The sequence below is a fragment of the Zea mays genome, chromosome 1 (assembly GCF_902167145.1).
Source record: "Zea mays cultivar B73 chromosome 1, Zm-B73-REFERENCE-NAM-5.0, whole genome shotgun sequence".
In the NCBI taxonomy this organism is placed as follows: domain Eukaryota; kingdom Viridiplantae; phylum Streptophyta; class Magnoliopsida; order Poales; family Poaceae; genus Zea; species Zea mays.
In genome coordinates, this window is record NC_050096.1 from 177,264,958 (window position 1) to 177,280,183 (window position 15,226).

Sequence of the window (15,226 nt, forward strand, 5' to 3'; positions counted from 1 at the left end):
CACAAAATAAAGCTATATGAGAGCGAGTTTGAACACCCTTACTAATGTCACCCACAATTTGATCAACTGGGTGATCCTTCACAATAGAATGATGGATCCTTGATACCATTTGAGAATTACTAGTTGAAGCATGAGGAGGGACCGAATGACTTGAAGTATCTTGATCATGAGCATCCATACTTTCATCATTTTGTTGGCTTTGGTGATTTTCTTCATTTAGGGTTGAAGAGGATGGAATGACAACCACACTATTATCATCATCATCTTCTCTTGGCTTTATTTCACCAATAGCCATTGTTTTCATAGCATTTCTCAAATGAGCTCCACCAACATCGTCAAGATTATCGTTTTCATCTTGAGACCCATTTGTTTCATCAAACTCAACATCATATGCTTCTTCAATAATACCATGGGTCTTGTTGAAAACTCTATAAGCCTTGCTGTTTGATGAATATCCAAGTAGAAAACCTTCATCACATTTCTTCTCAAATTTAGAGAGACGGCTTCCCTTTCTCAAAATATAGCATTTGCAACCGAATACTCTAAAATATGAGATATTTGGCTTTCTACCAACGAGCAATTCATATTGAGTTTTCTTCAAGAGCTTGTGACAATATAGCCTATTTGATGAGTGACATTCGGTGTTTATAGCTTCAGCCCAATAAGAATCCGACACATTATATTCCGCTAACATAGACCTAGCCATATCAATGAGAGCCCTATTCTTACTTTCAACAATACCATTTTGTTTCGGAGTATATTTGAAAGAAAATTCATGTTTAATACCCTTGTCATCACAATATTCATCAATTCTAGCATTTTTGAATTCCGACCCATTATCACTTCTAACTTTCTTGATATCAAAATCAAATTTGTTTTGAGACAATATAGCAAATAACTTGAATGTTTCAACCACATTAGATTTATCTCGAAGAAAGTAAACCCAAGGGAATCTAGAATAATCATCCACAATCACAAGGCAATAGGAATTTCCGCCAATACTCACAAAAGATGTTGGCCCAAATAAGTCCATGTGAAGTAATTCCAAAGGCCGATGAGTAGACATTTGACTCTTATTTGGATGAGTATTTGCCACTTGCTTCCTGGCTTGACAAGAGATACACAATTTGTTCTTCTCAAATTTCACATCTTTCAAGCCACGGACTAAGTCATGTTTGGTTAAACGATTGAGTTGCTTCATTACAATATGACCAAGTCTTCTATGTCATAACCAACCTAGTGAAGCCTTTGAGAATAAGCAAGTTGTGAGCTTTGCCTCACTGGATAAGAAATCAACAAGATAAAGATTTTCATATCTAAAGCCTTTAAACTTAAGATTGCTACCATCAACACTAGAGATAATAACATCATCAACGGTGAAATTGCAACTAAATCCTAAATCACATAATTGAGCTACAGATAGTAAAATAAAATTCAAAGACTCAACCAAGAGCACATTTGATATGAAATGATCATTCGAAATAGCAATTTTACCCAAGCCTTTAACCTTTCCTTTGCGATTATCTCCAAATGTGATACTATCATAACTTGAACAATCTTCCTCACTCATTTGGGTGAACATTTTCATATCTCCGGTCATGTGTTGAGTGCATCCACTATCCAACACCCAATGATTCCCTCTCGCCTTGTAGTTCACCTACAAAAGGAAATCAATATCTTTTAGGTACCCAAACTTGCTTGGGTCCTTGGACGTTAGTGACCAAGGTCTTTGGCACCCAAATAACTTTCTTCTTATTGCCAACAATTGAAGTACCAACAAATTTAGCATGAACACCTTTTGCATTATGAGAAAGAACATAACAATGCTCAAAACAAGTGGAGGATACATTATTGAGCTTAGGACAATTCTTCTTGATATGTCCCTTCTTGTGACACTTGTGACACACTTTGTCACATTTTTTCACAAACAATGTCTTTTGCTTTACAAAAGCATTCTTTCCTTTCTTGGGAACATATCAAAGACCCTCACGATTAAGTGAGCACCGTTGACTTCCCAATATGAAATCCAATTTTGCCTTTCCACCATATGCCTTTTCTAGATCATGGGTTAGAGCATTCACTCTATCTACTAATACTTCATTATCAACAATGATTTGTGATTCATCATGAGCAATATTATCATTCATAAGAGAAATTTTGCGTTTATCACAAATAGAGTTAGTAGGTTGTGGTTCGCTTGTAGGACTATCAAGTAAGTCACAAGTGACCCCAACATCCTCGGTGACCACCACAACTTCATGCACAATAGATGAGTTTTGAGCTTCCACAAGCTTATCACAATACTCTTTTAGATCGTTGTGAGAGGTCTTGAGCTCCTCAAAAGACACTTGGAGGTTTTTATACAATTCCTTCAAGGTCTTAAACTTTTCTTTTTCTTTGTGCATGTAGTCATCGGCCTCACCTAACATTCTAACAAGATCGTCATATGAATAGCCATAATTCTCAACATCATCAACATCATTTAAATCGGTGATGATTTTTACCTTAGCATCTCCTTTTGCCATGAGGCAATGAGGGGATGAGAAAAGTGAAGGGGCTTCCTTGATGGCAATTTCGGCATTAAGCTTGGATGAGGTGTCATCATCATCATCATCTGAGCTACCCATTCAACTAGGTAGGCCTTGCCATATTTCTTCTTGTTGTAGAATTTCTTCTTCTTCTTATCATCTCCATCTTTGCCCTTCTTCTTGTTAGGGCAATTCATGGCGATGTGACCGGGTTCCCCACACTCAAAACACTTTCTATCATTGACAGTATTTCTTCTTGATGTTTGGCCTCTTCTAGGTTGACCCCTCTTCTTCTTCATGAATTTGTTGAATTTCTTTACAAATAGAGCCATATCTCCATCACTCTCACTTTCATTTTCTTCATCGTCTTCCTTAGAAGCTTTAGCTTTGAGAGCGATTGATTCATTCTTCACTTTCTTTGCCAAACTTATAGCATCGGCTTGAGATTTCTTGAATATATCTTGAGTAAGAATTTCTCCCAATACTTCGGTTGGAGAAGTTGTAGATAGATCACTTCTTACTAACATGGTCACAATAGTCTCATACTTCTCCAAAAGAGATCTAAAGAACTTATGAGTGAAATCCACATCCGGTACATCAAAACCAAGTCCCTTGAGCTCATTCACTATCTCATTTAACCGGTTGAACATATCGGATACACTTTCATCTTCTTTCATAATGAATTGCTCAAATTTTCCTTTGCACACATATAGCTTTGCACTCTTCACAATTGTAGTTCCTTCATGAATTTCCATTAGCTTAATCTAAATTTCATGAGCAGTTGTGAGATTCTTGATACGGTTGAACTCATTTATGTCAAGAGCATCATAAAATACATTCATGGTTTGATCATTTGTAAGAATGTTTTCATTGTCACTAGCCGATGGTTCATCTTGTTTTAACACAACAAACCCATCCTTGATAATTGGCCAAATTTTTCCACCCATTTCTCTAAGATGCATTGACATTCTTATTTTCCAATAGTCATAGTTATTCCCATCAAAATGCGGTGGCTTCCCAATGTGTACATTGTTGTTACTAGCCATTTTGTCCAACTCCGAGATGATTAGATCCACAAACAATGGAGTCCTCGGCTCCGATACCACTTGTAGGATCTAGGACACCGGCTAGAGGGGGTGGATAGACGGTTTTGACTAAAATTAAAAACACTAGAGAAATTTAATCAATATGACAAGAGGTATAAATTCTCTAGTGACAACAAGTAAGCAATCTATGAGAAACAACTATGGTAATTGTATATAAGAAAGACAATATGCGAAATACTAATTACTTGCACGGTAATAAGTAATGCAAGAAGAGAAAGACACCAGATTTTATCCCGTGGTATCGATGATTTGCCGATCACCCCTAATCCACGTTGAGGTGGACTTCAAGCTCTCACTTGCTCCTCTATCAAGACGCAGCTTGATCTTTGAGCCAAGTGGACAAGAAATCACTCAATACCTCGTTTCCACTAGCGTCGCCTTTGCCACTCCGGCGAGGTAGGCGCGTACCCTTCACAATCGACACCGCGGCTCCTCCACAACCTTCTTGGAGAGCTTGACGGAGACAACACCCGAGCCGTCTAGGAGGTGGCAACCTCCAAGAGTAACAAGCCGATGACGCTTGCCCGGTGTACCACCTAGTGCCTCAAGAATCACCAATGGATGCAAATGCACTAGGAACTCTCAATCTCTCACTAGAATGCAATCTCAAGCAAGGAGTGTGAGAGAATGAGTGGGAGGATCACAAATGAGCTCAATGCGTGCAAGAAATGGCCAAGAGAGCCCTCACACACGAGCTCCCCTTCTATTTATATCCCACCTCAAAATTCTAACGTTATGTGCAACTAGCACAGTTTCTGCGCACACGCGGACGGTCCACGCCCTTAGGCCGGACGGTCCGCCGTATAAGTAACGGCTAGTTTTTCCGTTTGAAATATGTCAGAGCTGTTAGAAAAGCAAGGTCCGGACGGTCTGCCAACCTTGGCCGGACCGTCTGAGACCTGGCAACTTGGAGCACCAAAGCTCTGACCATGAAGAGTTAACACACGCGGACTGTCCGCCCTACAAGGCCGGACGATCCGTGACCTGGGAGCCAGTACTGTCCGAACTTAGGCCTCGGACAGTCCGTAGTACAAGTGCCCAAAAACACACAGTCCCTGCCCAAACCAATTTGGCACCTGCGTACGGTCCGCCGACCCTGGCCAGACAGTCCGCACAATAATATAGGGACTGTGCAGAGAGCAACCCTCTCTGGTCAGGACTGCGGACGGTCTGGCCCCAAGGCCCGGACGGTCCGCAGTACAAATGTATAGGACCAGTCCGAAGTGAACATACTTCGGACCCCACTGGATGGATCGCGAACGGTCCACCCACTTGGCTCGGACGGTCCGCCAACCCCATGACTTAACAATTTTTCAAACATGCTTTCGAAAAGATTTTTAACTCTCGAAACTGGAAGCGTTGTTAGTCCTCATGCAAATGCAACCACTAGATGCTCTATGAGGCACTCAGTTTTACACAGACCAAAGTCATTGACCCCTCTTAATAGTACGGCCATCTAGCCTACTAATCCGGTCAAATATCTTCTCTAAACTCCTGGAGACCGGTAAAAACAAAAACCTATGTTATACATTTGTCTTCACTTGATCCACAACCAATGCTTATAAGTCTCCAAGATTTTCTGTTCTATGTGGTCCAACCTGCATTCTTATTTCTCCAAGAACCGTTAGTCCACAAATAGTTGTCATTAATTACCAAAACATCACTAAGGGGCCTAGATGATTCACAAAGGACCACCACAAGATTGGTGTCTCTTGCTTCGCTTACAAGGCTTTGAGAGTAAGAATGAGAGAAAGAAGAAAGCCAACCAAGCAACAAAGAAACACAAGAACGATCCCCTCACAAGTCCAAAAGCACTAGAATTGAATTGAGGACTTTGATTGGATCGGTGGCTTTGATTTGTGTCTTGGAGTGTTGCACTTTTCTCTTGTATTGAATGAAGAGTGATGAATGCTTGGATTGTTGGAGTGGAGGTGGTTGGGGGTATTTATAGCCCTCAACCACCAAACAACCGTTGGGGAGGGGCTGCTGTCGATGGACGCACCGGACAGTCCGGTTCGTGCGCCAACCACGTCTCCCAACCGTTAGGGTTCGGGCACAGACGACCGTCGGAGGCTTTGTCTTCTAGTGGCACCGGACAGTCCAGTGTCGCACCAGACAGGTGCTGTTCACTGTCCGGTGCGCCTCTAGCGACTGCTCTGACTTCTGCGCGCATTGTTATTCACTGTTCACGGAATCAGCGACTTTTGCAGTCGACCGTTACGCGAAGGAGTCGTTGCTCCGCTGGTGCACCAGACAATCCGGTGACACACCGGACAGTCCAGAGAATTATAGCGGAACGCGGCCTGAGAAACCTGAGGGTGGCGGGTTTGGAGTTGTACGGTCCTGGTGCATCGGACACTGTCCGGTGGCACACCGGACAGTCCGGTGCGCCAGACCAGGGCACCCTTGGTTCCTTTGCTCCTTTGATCTTGAACCCTAACTTTGATCTTTTATTGGTTTGTGTTGAACCTTTATGCACCTGTAGAATATATAATCTAGAGCAAACTAGTTAGTCCAATTATTTGTGTTGGGCATTCAACCACCAAAATTATTTATAGGAAAAGGTTAAACCCTATTTCCCTTTCAAGATGAAGATGATCAATATAAGGAAGATGATCAAGAAATTCAAGACCAAAGACCACCGCACCCAAGAGTCCACCAAGGAATTCAAAGAGATCACCCCGTTAACTCCATACTTGGTGACATCCACAAGGGGGTAACCACTAGATCTCGAGTTGCTCATTTTTGTGAACATTACTCTTTTATGTCTTATATTGAGCCATACATGATAGAGGATGCACTAAGAGACCCAGATTGGGTGGTGGCAATGCAAGAGGAGCTCAACAACTTCACGAGGAATGAGGTATGGCATTTAGTTCAACGTCCTAAACAAAATGTTTTAAGTACTAAGTGGGTATTCCGCAACAAACAAGATGAGCATGGTGTGGTGACTAGAAACAAAGCCCGACTTGTTGCCAAAGGTTATTCACAAGTCGAAGGTTTGAATTTTGATGAAACATATGCACCTGTAGCTAGGCTTGATTTAATTCGTATATTACTTGCCTATGATACTTACCATGGCTTTAAGTTATATCAAATGGACGTGAAGAGTGCCTTCCTCAATGACCCTATCAAGGAAGAGGTATATGTTGAGCAACCTCCTGGCTTTGAAGATAGTGAGTATCCTTCTCATGTCTATAAGCTCTCAAAGGCGCTTTATGGGCTCAAGCAAGCTCCAAGAGCATGGTATGAATGCCTGCGAGACTTTCTTATCACTAATGGCTTCAAAGTTGGAAAAGCTGATCCAACTCTCTTCACTAAAACTATTGCTAAAAACTTGTTTATATGCCAAATTTATGTTGATGATATTATATTTGGATCTACTAACAAGTCATCTTGTGAAGAGTTTAGTAGAATCATGATACAAAAATTTGAGATGTCTATGATGGGGGAGTTGAAGTATTTCCTTGGATTTCAAATCAAACAACTCCAAGAGGGCACCTTCATCAGCCAAACTAAATACATTCAAGATATTCTCAAGAAGTTTGGAATGAAGAATGCCAAAACCATCAAGACACCATGGGAACAAATGGACATCTCGACCTCGACACGGGAGATAAATCCGTAGATCAAAAGGTATACCAGTCGATGATAGGTTTTTTACTCTATTAATGTGCTTCACGATCGGATATAATGCTTTCAGTATGCATGTGTGAAAGGTTCCAGGAAAATCCTAAGGAAGTTCACCTTAGGGCCGTGAAAAGAATCATTAGATATTTAGTTTACACTCCTAAGTTTGGGCTATGGTACCCTAAGGGATCTGCCTTTGATCTAATTGGGTATTCCGATGTCGATTATGTCGGATGTAAAATTGACAGGAAGAGCACATCAGGGACTTGTCAGTTTCTAGGGAGATCTCTAGTGTCTTGGGTTTCAAAGAAACAAAACTCAGTAGCTCTATCCACCGTCGAAGCCGAGTATATTGCTGCAGGACATTGTTGTGCACAATTACTCTGGATGAGGCAAACCCTTACGGACTATGGCTACAAGTTGAGCAAAGTCCCTCTCCTATGTGATAATGAGAGTGCAATCTGCATGACGGATAATCCCGTTGAACACAGTCGCACTAAGCACATAGACATCCGATATCACTTTTTGAGATATCACTAACAAAAGGGGATATCGAAATTACTTATGTTAACACTCACAACCAATTAGCCGATATATCGAAATTACTTGTGTGCAATGGACCCTATATCGATATTAGAGATGACAATGGGTAAATACCCACCGAGTATTACTATCTCATACACATACCCACGACGAAAAAATTGCCCCGTCAGGTATGGGTCACCTATCGGGTCACCCGTACCCACAAAGATTAAATATTTATATTATACAACTGTCAAGTATATCCATCTAAATATCATTACAAAATTTCTAGCATCATTCAATCATCTATTCAAAAAAAACACTATAGATAATTGGATATTGTAGCAACATTAGGATAATACCACATAACACATTAGTTGTTCCATTACATGGTCATCAAATAGTTGTTAAGCCGTTTATGACATTATCGCCCAAAATATTGTTAAATGGTCAAAAGAGATGGATGACTAAAACCTAAATTCATGCTTGTTGGGGACCTTCGGCGTCCGAAGGTCCTCAAAAACAGGATTTAACAGTATTTCTGTAGTACAATGTGTGAACAGGTACCCTCAGACTAAAGTCGGCATTGCAGCAGACCGGAATAATACGAAGCTTGATACAGAGCCGAAGGTGTTGAGCAGGAAAGCTTCGGCGTAACAGCAAAGAGTGGAACCGACTTAAAGATGAAAAGGCTATTCAGACCTCGATAGATTACTATAGAGTTATTATCAAATGTAAAGGGCATGAATGTAATTTTGTAAGGGCTGTGTCCCGTGTCTATAAATAGGTGAACAGTATCCCCGTACTGTTCACGCTGACTTGGCATTCGCTTTTTGCGTCACGCTTGTACTATCATTTCCTTCCGATTGAAGGTACACTTATAGTTCAATAATATTTTTGTTTATGTTCAATAATAATAAATGATTGTTCATATGTTCTTCTACATTCTTTATATTTTATCCTTCGTCATTGTTTGATGAATTTATGAAGGTATGTCCTTCATAACCTTCGTCCACAAGTCATTATATCCTAAGGGAAATAATGCCTCGGAGGACGAAGGGCGTTAACGATTAACATTTTCTATGTTGCCTTGTTCTTAACTCTTAGCACTTGAGAACAAGTCCCCAACATTGGCGCCCACCTCCGGTGAACTCACTTCCATTTCTTGAGCTTTTCAACACCTTCGGCAAGCATCACCTTCGTCATGCCGCCGAAGAAGGCTTCAGCACCAGGGGCTGGCACGCTGCAGCCGCTGGACCCCAATCAAGACGTCCTTTCTCTTAGAGAGGCACGAAGCCAAAAGAGGAAAGCTACCAGTCCAACACCTCCGGAGGATGATCTAGATCAGGAGATTCAAAATCTGGAAATCCTTCAGCAGCAGGTTCAACGCAAGAAGGAGAAGATGGCCAGGCTAGCTGAACTGCAGAGGCAGATAGACGAAGCCTCTGAAGAAGTTCGTCATCTTGCTCAGGATGAGCAACACCGAAGGCCTCAGCATCAAGACCTTCATCAGGAGGGCTTTCCCAACGAAGATGACTGGTATGACAATTTCCATCATGGGAATTTTGTTTTTGATGATGCTTCTCCCCTGTCCGCTGAGCTGCAGGCTACACCTTGGCCTCCGTCCTACAAGCCGCCTCAGCTCCCCGTATTTGATGGCCACTCAGACCCGAAGCAGTTTTTGATGAGCTACGAAGCAACAGTGTCTTCGTACGGTGGCAATGCTTCAGTCATGGCCAAATCTTTCGTTATGGCTGTCAGAAGTGTTGCTCAAACCTGGTATTCCTCCCTTCGTCCAGGAACGATCACTTCATGGCAGAAGCTGAAGGACCTGTTGTTAACTAGCTTTCAAGGATTTCAGACGAAACCGGTCACTGCTCAGGCTCTCTTCCAATGTACCCAGGACCATGAAGAGTATCTTCAGGCATATGTCCGAAGGTTTCTACGATTGAGGGCACAGGCGCCAACAGTGCCCAATGAGATTGTCATTGAGGCTATGATCAAGGGGCTTCGGCCAGGGCCGTCAGCACAGTATTTTGCCAGGAAGCCACCACAAACACTGGAAAAGCTGCTCCAGAAGATGGACGAATACATTCGAGCTGACAATGACTTTCGTCAAAGAAGGGAGGAGGCTTTCAGATTTTCTGAAATGACTAGGGGCTTCGGAGGAAGGTTTTACCCGAGGCATGTCAGGTCAATTCACAGTTCTACCCAGAATGATGATAAAGGGAGTCAGCAACAAAGGCCACAATACTCCTCACAGGCTTCAGGGCAACAACAAAGTTCCTTCCGACCTCCAGCTCCAAGAGGCAGAGGCGCCAGGGGCTTCGGAGGAAGATTTGGTGATCAACCGAGAAGAATCTTTTGCTTATTCTGCGGTGAAAACAAAGGCCATACTACCAGGATGTGCCATGTTACTATTCAGAAGCAAAAGGAAATAGCTGAAGCAGCAGCACAGCAGGCTCAGCCGAAGCAGGTCATGCATACAGCTTCGTATCATTCGCCCTACATCCCAGAATATGTGGGTAATCATCCTGCAGTTTCTGTTGCTTCGGCGAGTCAGCCTCAAGCTTCCTGGCAACAGCCTCCGCCTCCACCTCCATTGCAACAAGGCCAGCAGCCAGAAGGGAGCCAGTATACTCCACACCAGAGGGACTTCAGAGAGCAGTCCGAAGCTCGTACAGTTAATAGCACTGTGCCAGAGTCAAAGCACATCTATTGACAAATATCCTACCTTAATAGCAATCTTTTTCATTCAGTTTTATTTTCTGTAATAAAGGACATTGTTTAGGTTTCGTGTAATTAGTTTCGTTAATTCCTACAAAAAATATGATGTTTCCTCCACAGGCTTAAATTGATCGAAATTCAAAGACTTGTGATAATAAGAAGGACTTTCGAACTATCCAAAATTCTTCAAAGCAACAAAAAGTCGTTCTAACGAACGCAGAGTAAGTTTGACGAAGTCACAAAAAGCCGCTCCGAAGGGAGCGCAGTGTAAGTTTTCTGCTCCAAAGTCGTTCCAAAAGGAATGCAGAGCATACAGCGAAAAGTCAACGCTGATACCGCCTAAGTAAAAGGCGAAGAAGCTCCAAAGACGTTCCTAAGGGAATGCAGAGCTTACAGCGAAAAGTCAACGCTGATTCCGCTGAAGTAAAAGGCGAAGAAGCTCCTAAGGGAGGCTTATAGCGAAAAGTCAACGCTGATTCACAAAAAGATTATGTGTTTTATCGCGCAGATATGCGTGTACCTTTGGAATATCACCTTACATAGCATAACATCATCACATCATCTTTGCATAACATAAGCATCATACATCATACTGCATGTGGCATAAGAAAGAAATATGATATCAATCTTCGGGAAAACGCTTTGAAAAAGGGGCAAATCATGCCAAGTCACAAGGAGCAACAATATCGATTTCTGAAGTATAGCCTTGAAGCATGTTTTTACGAAGCTTCAACACTCTTTCAGGATACTTCGGATATTGTTGTGATAAATGGTAATTCTTCTTCACGAAGCATGAAAAGAAGGGAAGGTGTTTTTTCGCCAAAGACTCAAAAACGGTACGTGTGTAAAGTTTCATGCATCGTAAAGAATTGAGTAACAAAAATAGATATATTACATTCGGGGTTACAAAATGTTACACTATATTACATTTCAGAAGTTTTTTACAAAAATGTTTACTCCTCTCTCAAAACGACTTCTGCAGCCTCATTCAGAAGCCGATTGACGACTTCGTCCATAATATCTTCGGCCATCTTTTTAATTTCGTCGTCCCCTTCGGCTGAGGGTCCGAAGGCGCTTTAGTCGGATCTGAAGCAGGACACGGCTACATTGCTATTACAAATCGCAAACAGATCTTAAAAGCCTAAAGATTACAACACGATAAAAACTATTATTTAGTACCTAATTGACCTTCGGCTTCTGCGCTCTTGACAGCAGCCTCAGCTACTTCTCTAGCATCGTGAATGCCCTTTTCACTTCTTCGAATAATTTCTCCGGCCATTTCTCGGCCACCATTATCCCAGATATCGGTAAAAAACTTTCCACCAATTATGCTAGCTTCGGCCGAAGGATCTTTTGTATCTTCAAAGGACAAAGCAGCTTCAGACTGTGCTAAAATTTTTACATGTTCGCAGCCCTTCTTCTCTAAAATGGTGGCAATCCCTCTGGCGCCAGAGAAGGCACATATATCTCCTCGGCTATTTAAAATTTCTTCGAAGGCTTCAGCTTCGTGGTCAATCCATTCAATGACACCTTCGGGATTGCCTCTCGAAAAGTTTTCCTCACTTGAGAATGCGCCGACCTTGGCGAAGCTAGCCTTTAATTTTTTAACACAATCCATAGATTTATTGTAGCATCTCTTTTTGGATGAACGAAGCTCTTCAACAGTCACTTCTAGGTGATCTGCCCATTGATCGCTGAGTTCACGCTTTGTTTCTTCAAGTATACGTTCTTCTTTGGCTCTGGCCAGTTGTTTCCGAAGGTCTTCAATTTCGCGTTTCTGAGCTTCAGCTTGACTTTTAAAAGCAGCTTCGTCCTCCTTTATTTTATCTATCAATGAGTATAATATTTTGTCTTTTTCGAGACCTTCGTTCCTCAGTTCAATTACTTCGGAACGAAGGTTGCTCAGGGCTATAGTACAACCTTCGTCTTCAGCATCTTTCTGTGCCCTGAGGGCATTGCTGAGTATCAGGCCCTGCAAACAGGAACATGTCTGTGTCAATAGTTTTAAACAAACGAAAAAATTTGAACTCGACAAAAATACAAGAATTCCATTTGTCGCACCTTTAAACTGTTGTAAGCTAGGCTGTCGGCCAGATCGTTCTTTGACAGCACTGAAAGTCCGTCTTCTAAAGTTGGGAATCCGAAGCTTCTGCTCATCTCCCGACAGACAGAAATTTCCTTGCTGTCGGGGAGACAATACAAGAAATCTTCTTCTCCACTGCCATTAAATATCAACGCCCCCTTCGGATATTTCAACTTTTGGGCATAGTGCTGGGCCTCTTGTTCTTCTTTTTCTGATAATTTTTTTCCCGAAGCATGACGAAAAATATAATCACGAATTTTGGGGGATGCTTCGGGGGTAACAACACCAGTTTCTTCAACAAAGGTTGGCTTTGTTATTTTTTCTGCCTCACTTTCCAAGGCTTTTGCCTTTACGGGCTCTGAGGGCCCAGCTTCGGCTTCAATTTCTTGCTCTGGAGCTGTAGAACCAGAAATTTCAGCTGTTGTTTCAGAAGCAACAGCAGCCTTCTTCGGAGGTGTGCTTGAAGATTTGATTGTTTCCAGTACATCTAGCACATTGGCCATCCTCTTTCTTTTCGGAGTCATGGCTGGCACTTTTTGATTCTTTACTGTCTCAATGTTTGCTGCAGGACTCAAAACTCCGGATGTTTTGGAGCCCTCAGTTGCTTCTTTTACCTCTTCAATTTTTTCTGTGGACGGCGCTTCGGCTTTCTCTTTTGTTTCTGGCAACAAAATGTTTGATTGTTCCGATTCTATCTTCGGTGGCACTTCGGCCGTTTCTGCGATCTCTGGCAACAAGGCTGGCTCGGTTGGTTTTTCAGCTTCGGTGGCCGAAGAAGTTTTTCCGGTAAACTCGGGCACCGAAGCTGGTTCAATATAACGCGGCCGATGCGTAAGAACCTTTATCTTTTTCCTTTTCGGTTCTGGCTCGCTAGGAGCAGCTGCAGCTTCTTCTTTTGCAGAGGTTGTGTTTTTTCTCTTCTGCCTTCGAATGGGATAGCAATAGTCAGGGTAGACAAACCCGATGGCATCAAATACCCGATTCAGTCTCTTCTTTTTTCGGCCTCCGAAGGCTGCTGACATTGCATTATCTTCGGCCTTCGAGTAGGTCCCAAGCAGCTCATCACTTAAATTGTCAATGCTTTTCAACCACTCATCATCTGGCTCAATAAATTTATCTCCAAATTTAAAAGTGTACTTAAACCTGATAAGTCCACCTTCGTCGGCCTCTTTAATGGTTTCTTGTGGCATTTCCCATTTCTCCGCAAGCGGCCACACCCTGAAGGCGATATGCTCTTGTACTAAGTCCCTTGTTCCTATAAAAGAGCAGACAACGCCGAACGCTCTTTGGCACTCTTCGGCGGCTTCATTCATTTCAACCTTCGGCCTCCGAAGGCCGAAGCTTTGCCAAATAGGACGCATGATTATACCTTTGATGTCTTCCCGTGCTTTCAGATCATTTTTTACATAAAACCATTCTGTCATCCAGCCGCTAGGCCACCTCTTCCGAAAAGTTGGCACGGGGCAGCTTGACCCAGACCGAGAAACAAAACTGTAGCAGCCAAAGTTATTGTGATACTGTTCCTTACCCCAAGGTATTGTCTCGTATGATAATTCGTGCATATTGCAAAAACTTTTTGCATCAGGCTTCAGACCTTGGCTTCGCACGGCCCACACGAAGATGTTCAGCCTTATGATTGCCTCGGGGGTAAGTTGGTGAAGATAGACTTCAAAAATCTTCAGCACCTCCACGACGAAGCTGCTCAAGGGCAATCGCAGCCCAGCCTTCAGAAAGCTTCGGAATACTACGACTTCATTCTCTTCAGGGTGTGGGCAAGTCTTCTCCCCTTCGTCGGCCCTCACAACGGACAAATCCCGGAAATACCTTCCTCTCATGTTAACAAGATGATTCTCTTTGATAGTTGATTTACCATAAACTGAATGGCTTGGTCGCCAGGGGCGATCTTCGGAGTCTTCGCCACCGCTGTCCACATCATAACTTTCACTGTCACCAGTATCTTCAGACAGCCCTTCTAGAATCTCCTTGGTAATTTTTTCTGTGTTGGTCTTCGACATCGCTATAAGAAATCCTAAGTTCTTCTCTTCATCAAGACTCAGCTTCATCTCAGCAGCAGCCTTCTTAGCAGCTTCAGACATCTTCGGAAACACTAAAAAACTGTTTTCAAAGCCGAAGCTTCAAAGCTAAAAGCTTAGCAAATCACAGTGCACAAGAGCTAAAAATTGAGTGAGCGGGAGTGGTTGGCCAGAAAGCGTGCAAAATGAGTTTGCGGTATGGCCGTATTTATACGCTCGGTACGTTGAAAGTTGAAAGACCCCACTTGTCATTGAATGTTGCTATTCTAGCAAAGGGAAGGTGTTTTTTCGGACCTTCGGCGTATAGCCTTCGTCCATATCGCAATCTAAATTTATTATTTCAAACAAATTAATATTGCGAGGGGCAACTGTTGGGGACCTTCGGCGTCCGAAGGTCCTCAAAAACAGGATTTAACAGTATTTCTGTAGTACAATGTGTGAACAGGTACCCTCAGACTAAAGTTGGCATTGCAGCAGACCGGAATAATACGAAGCTTGATACAGAGCCGAAGGTGTTGAGCAGGAAAGCTTCGGCGTAACAGCAAAGAGTGGAACCGACTTAAAGATGAAAAGGCTATTCAGACCTCGATAGATTAC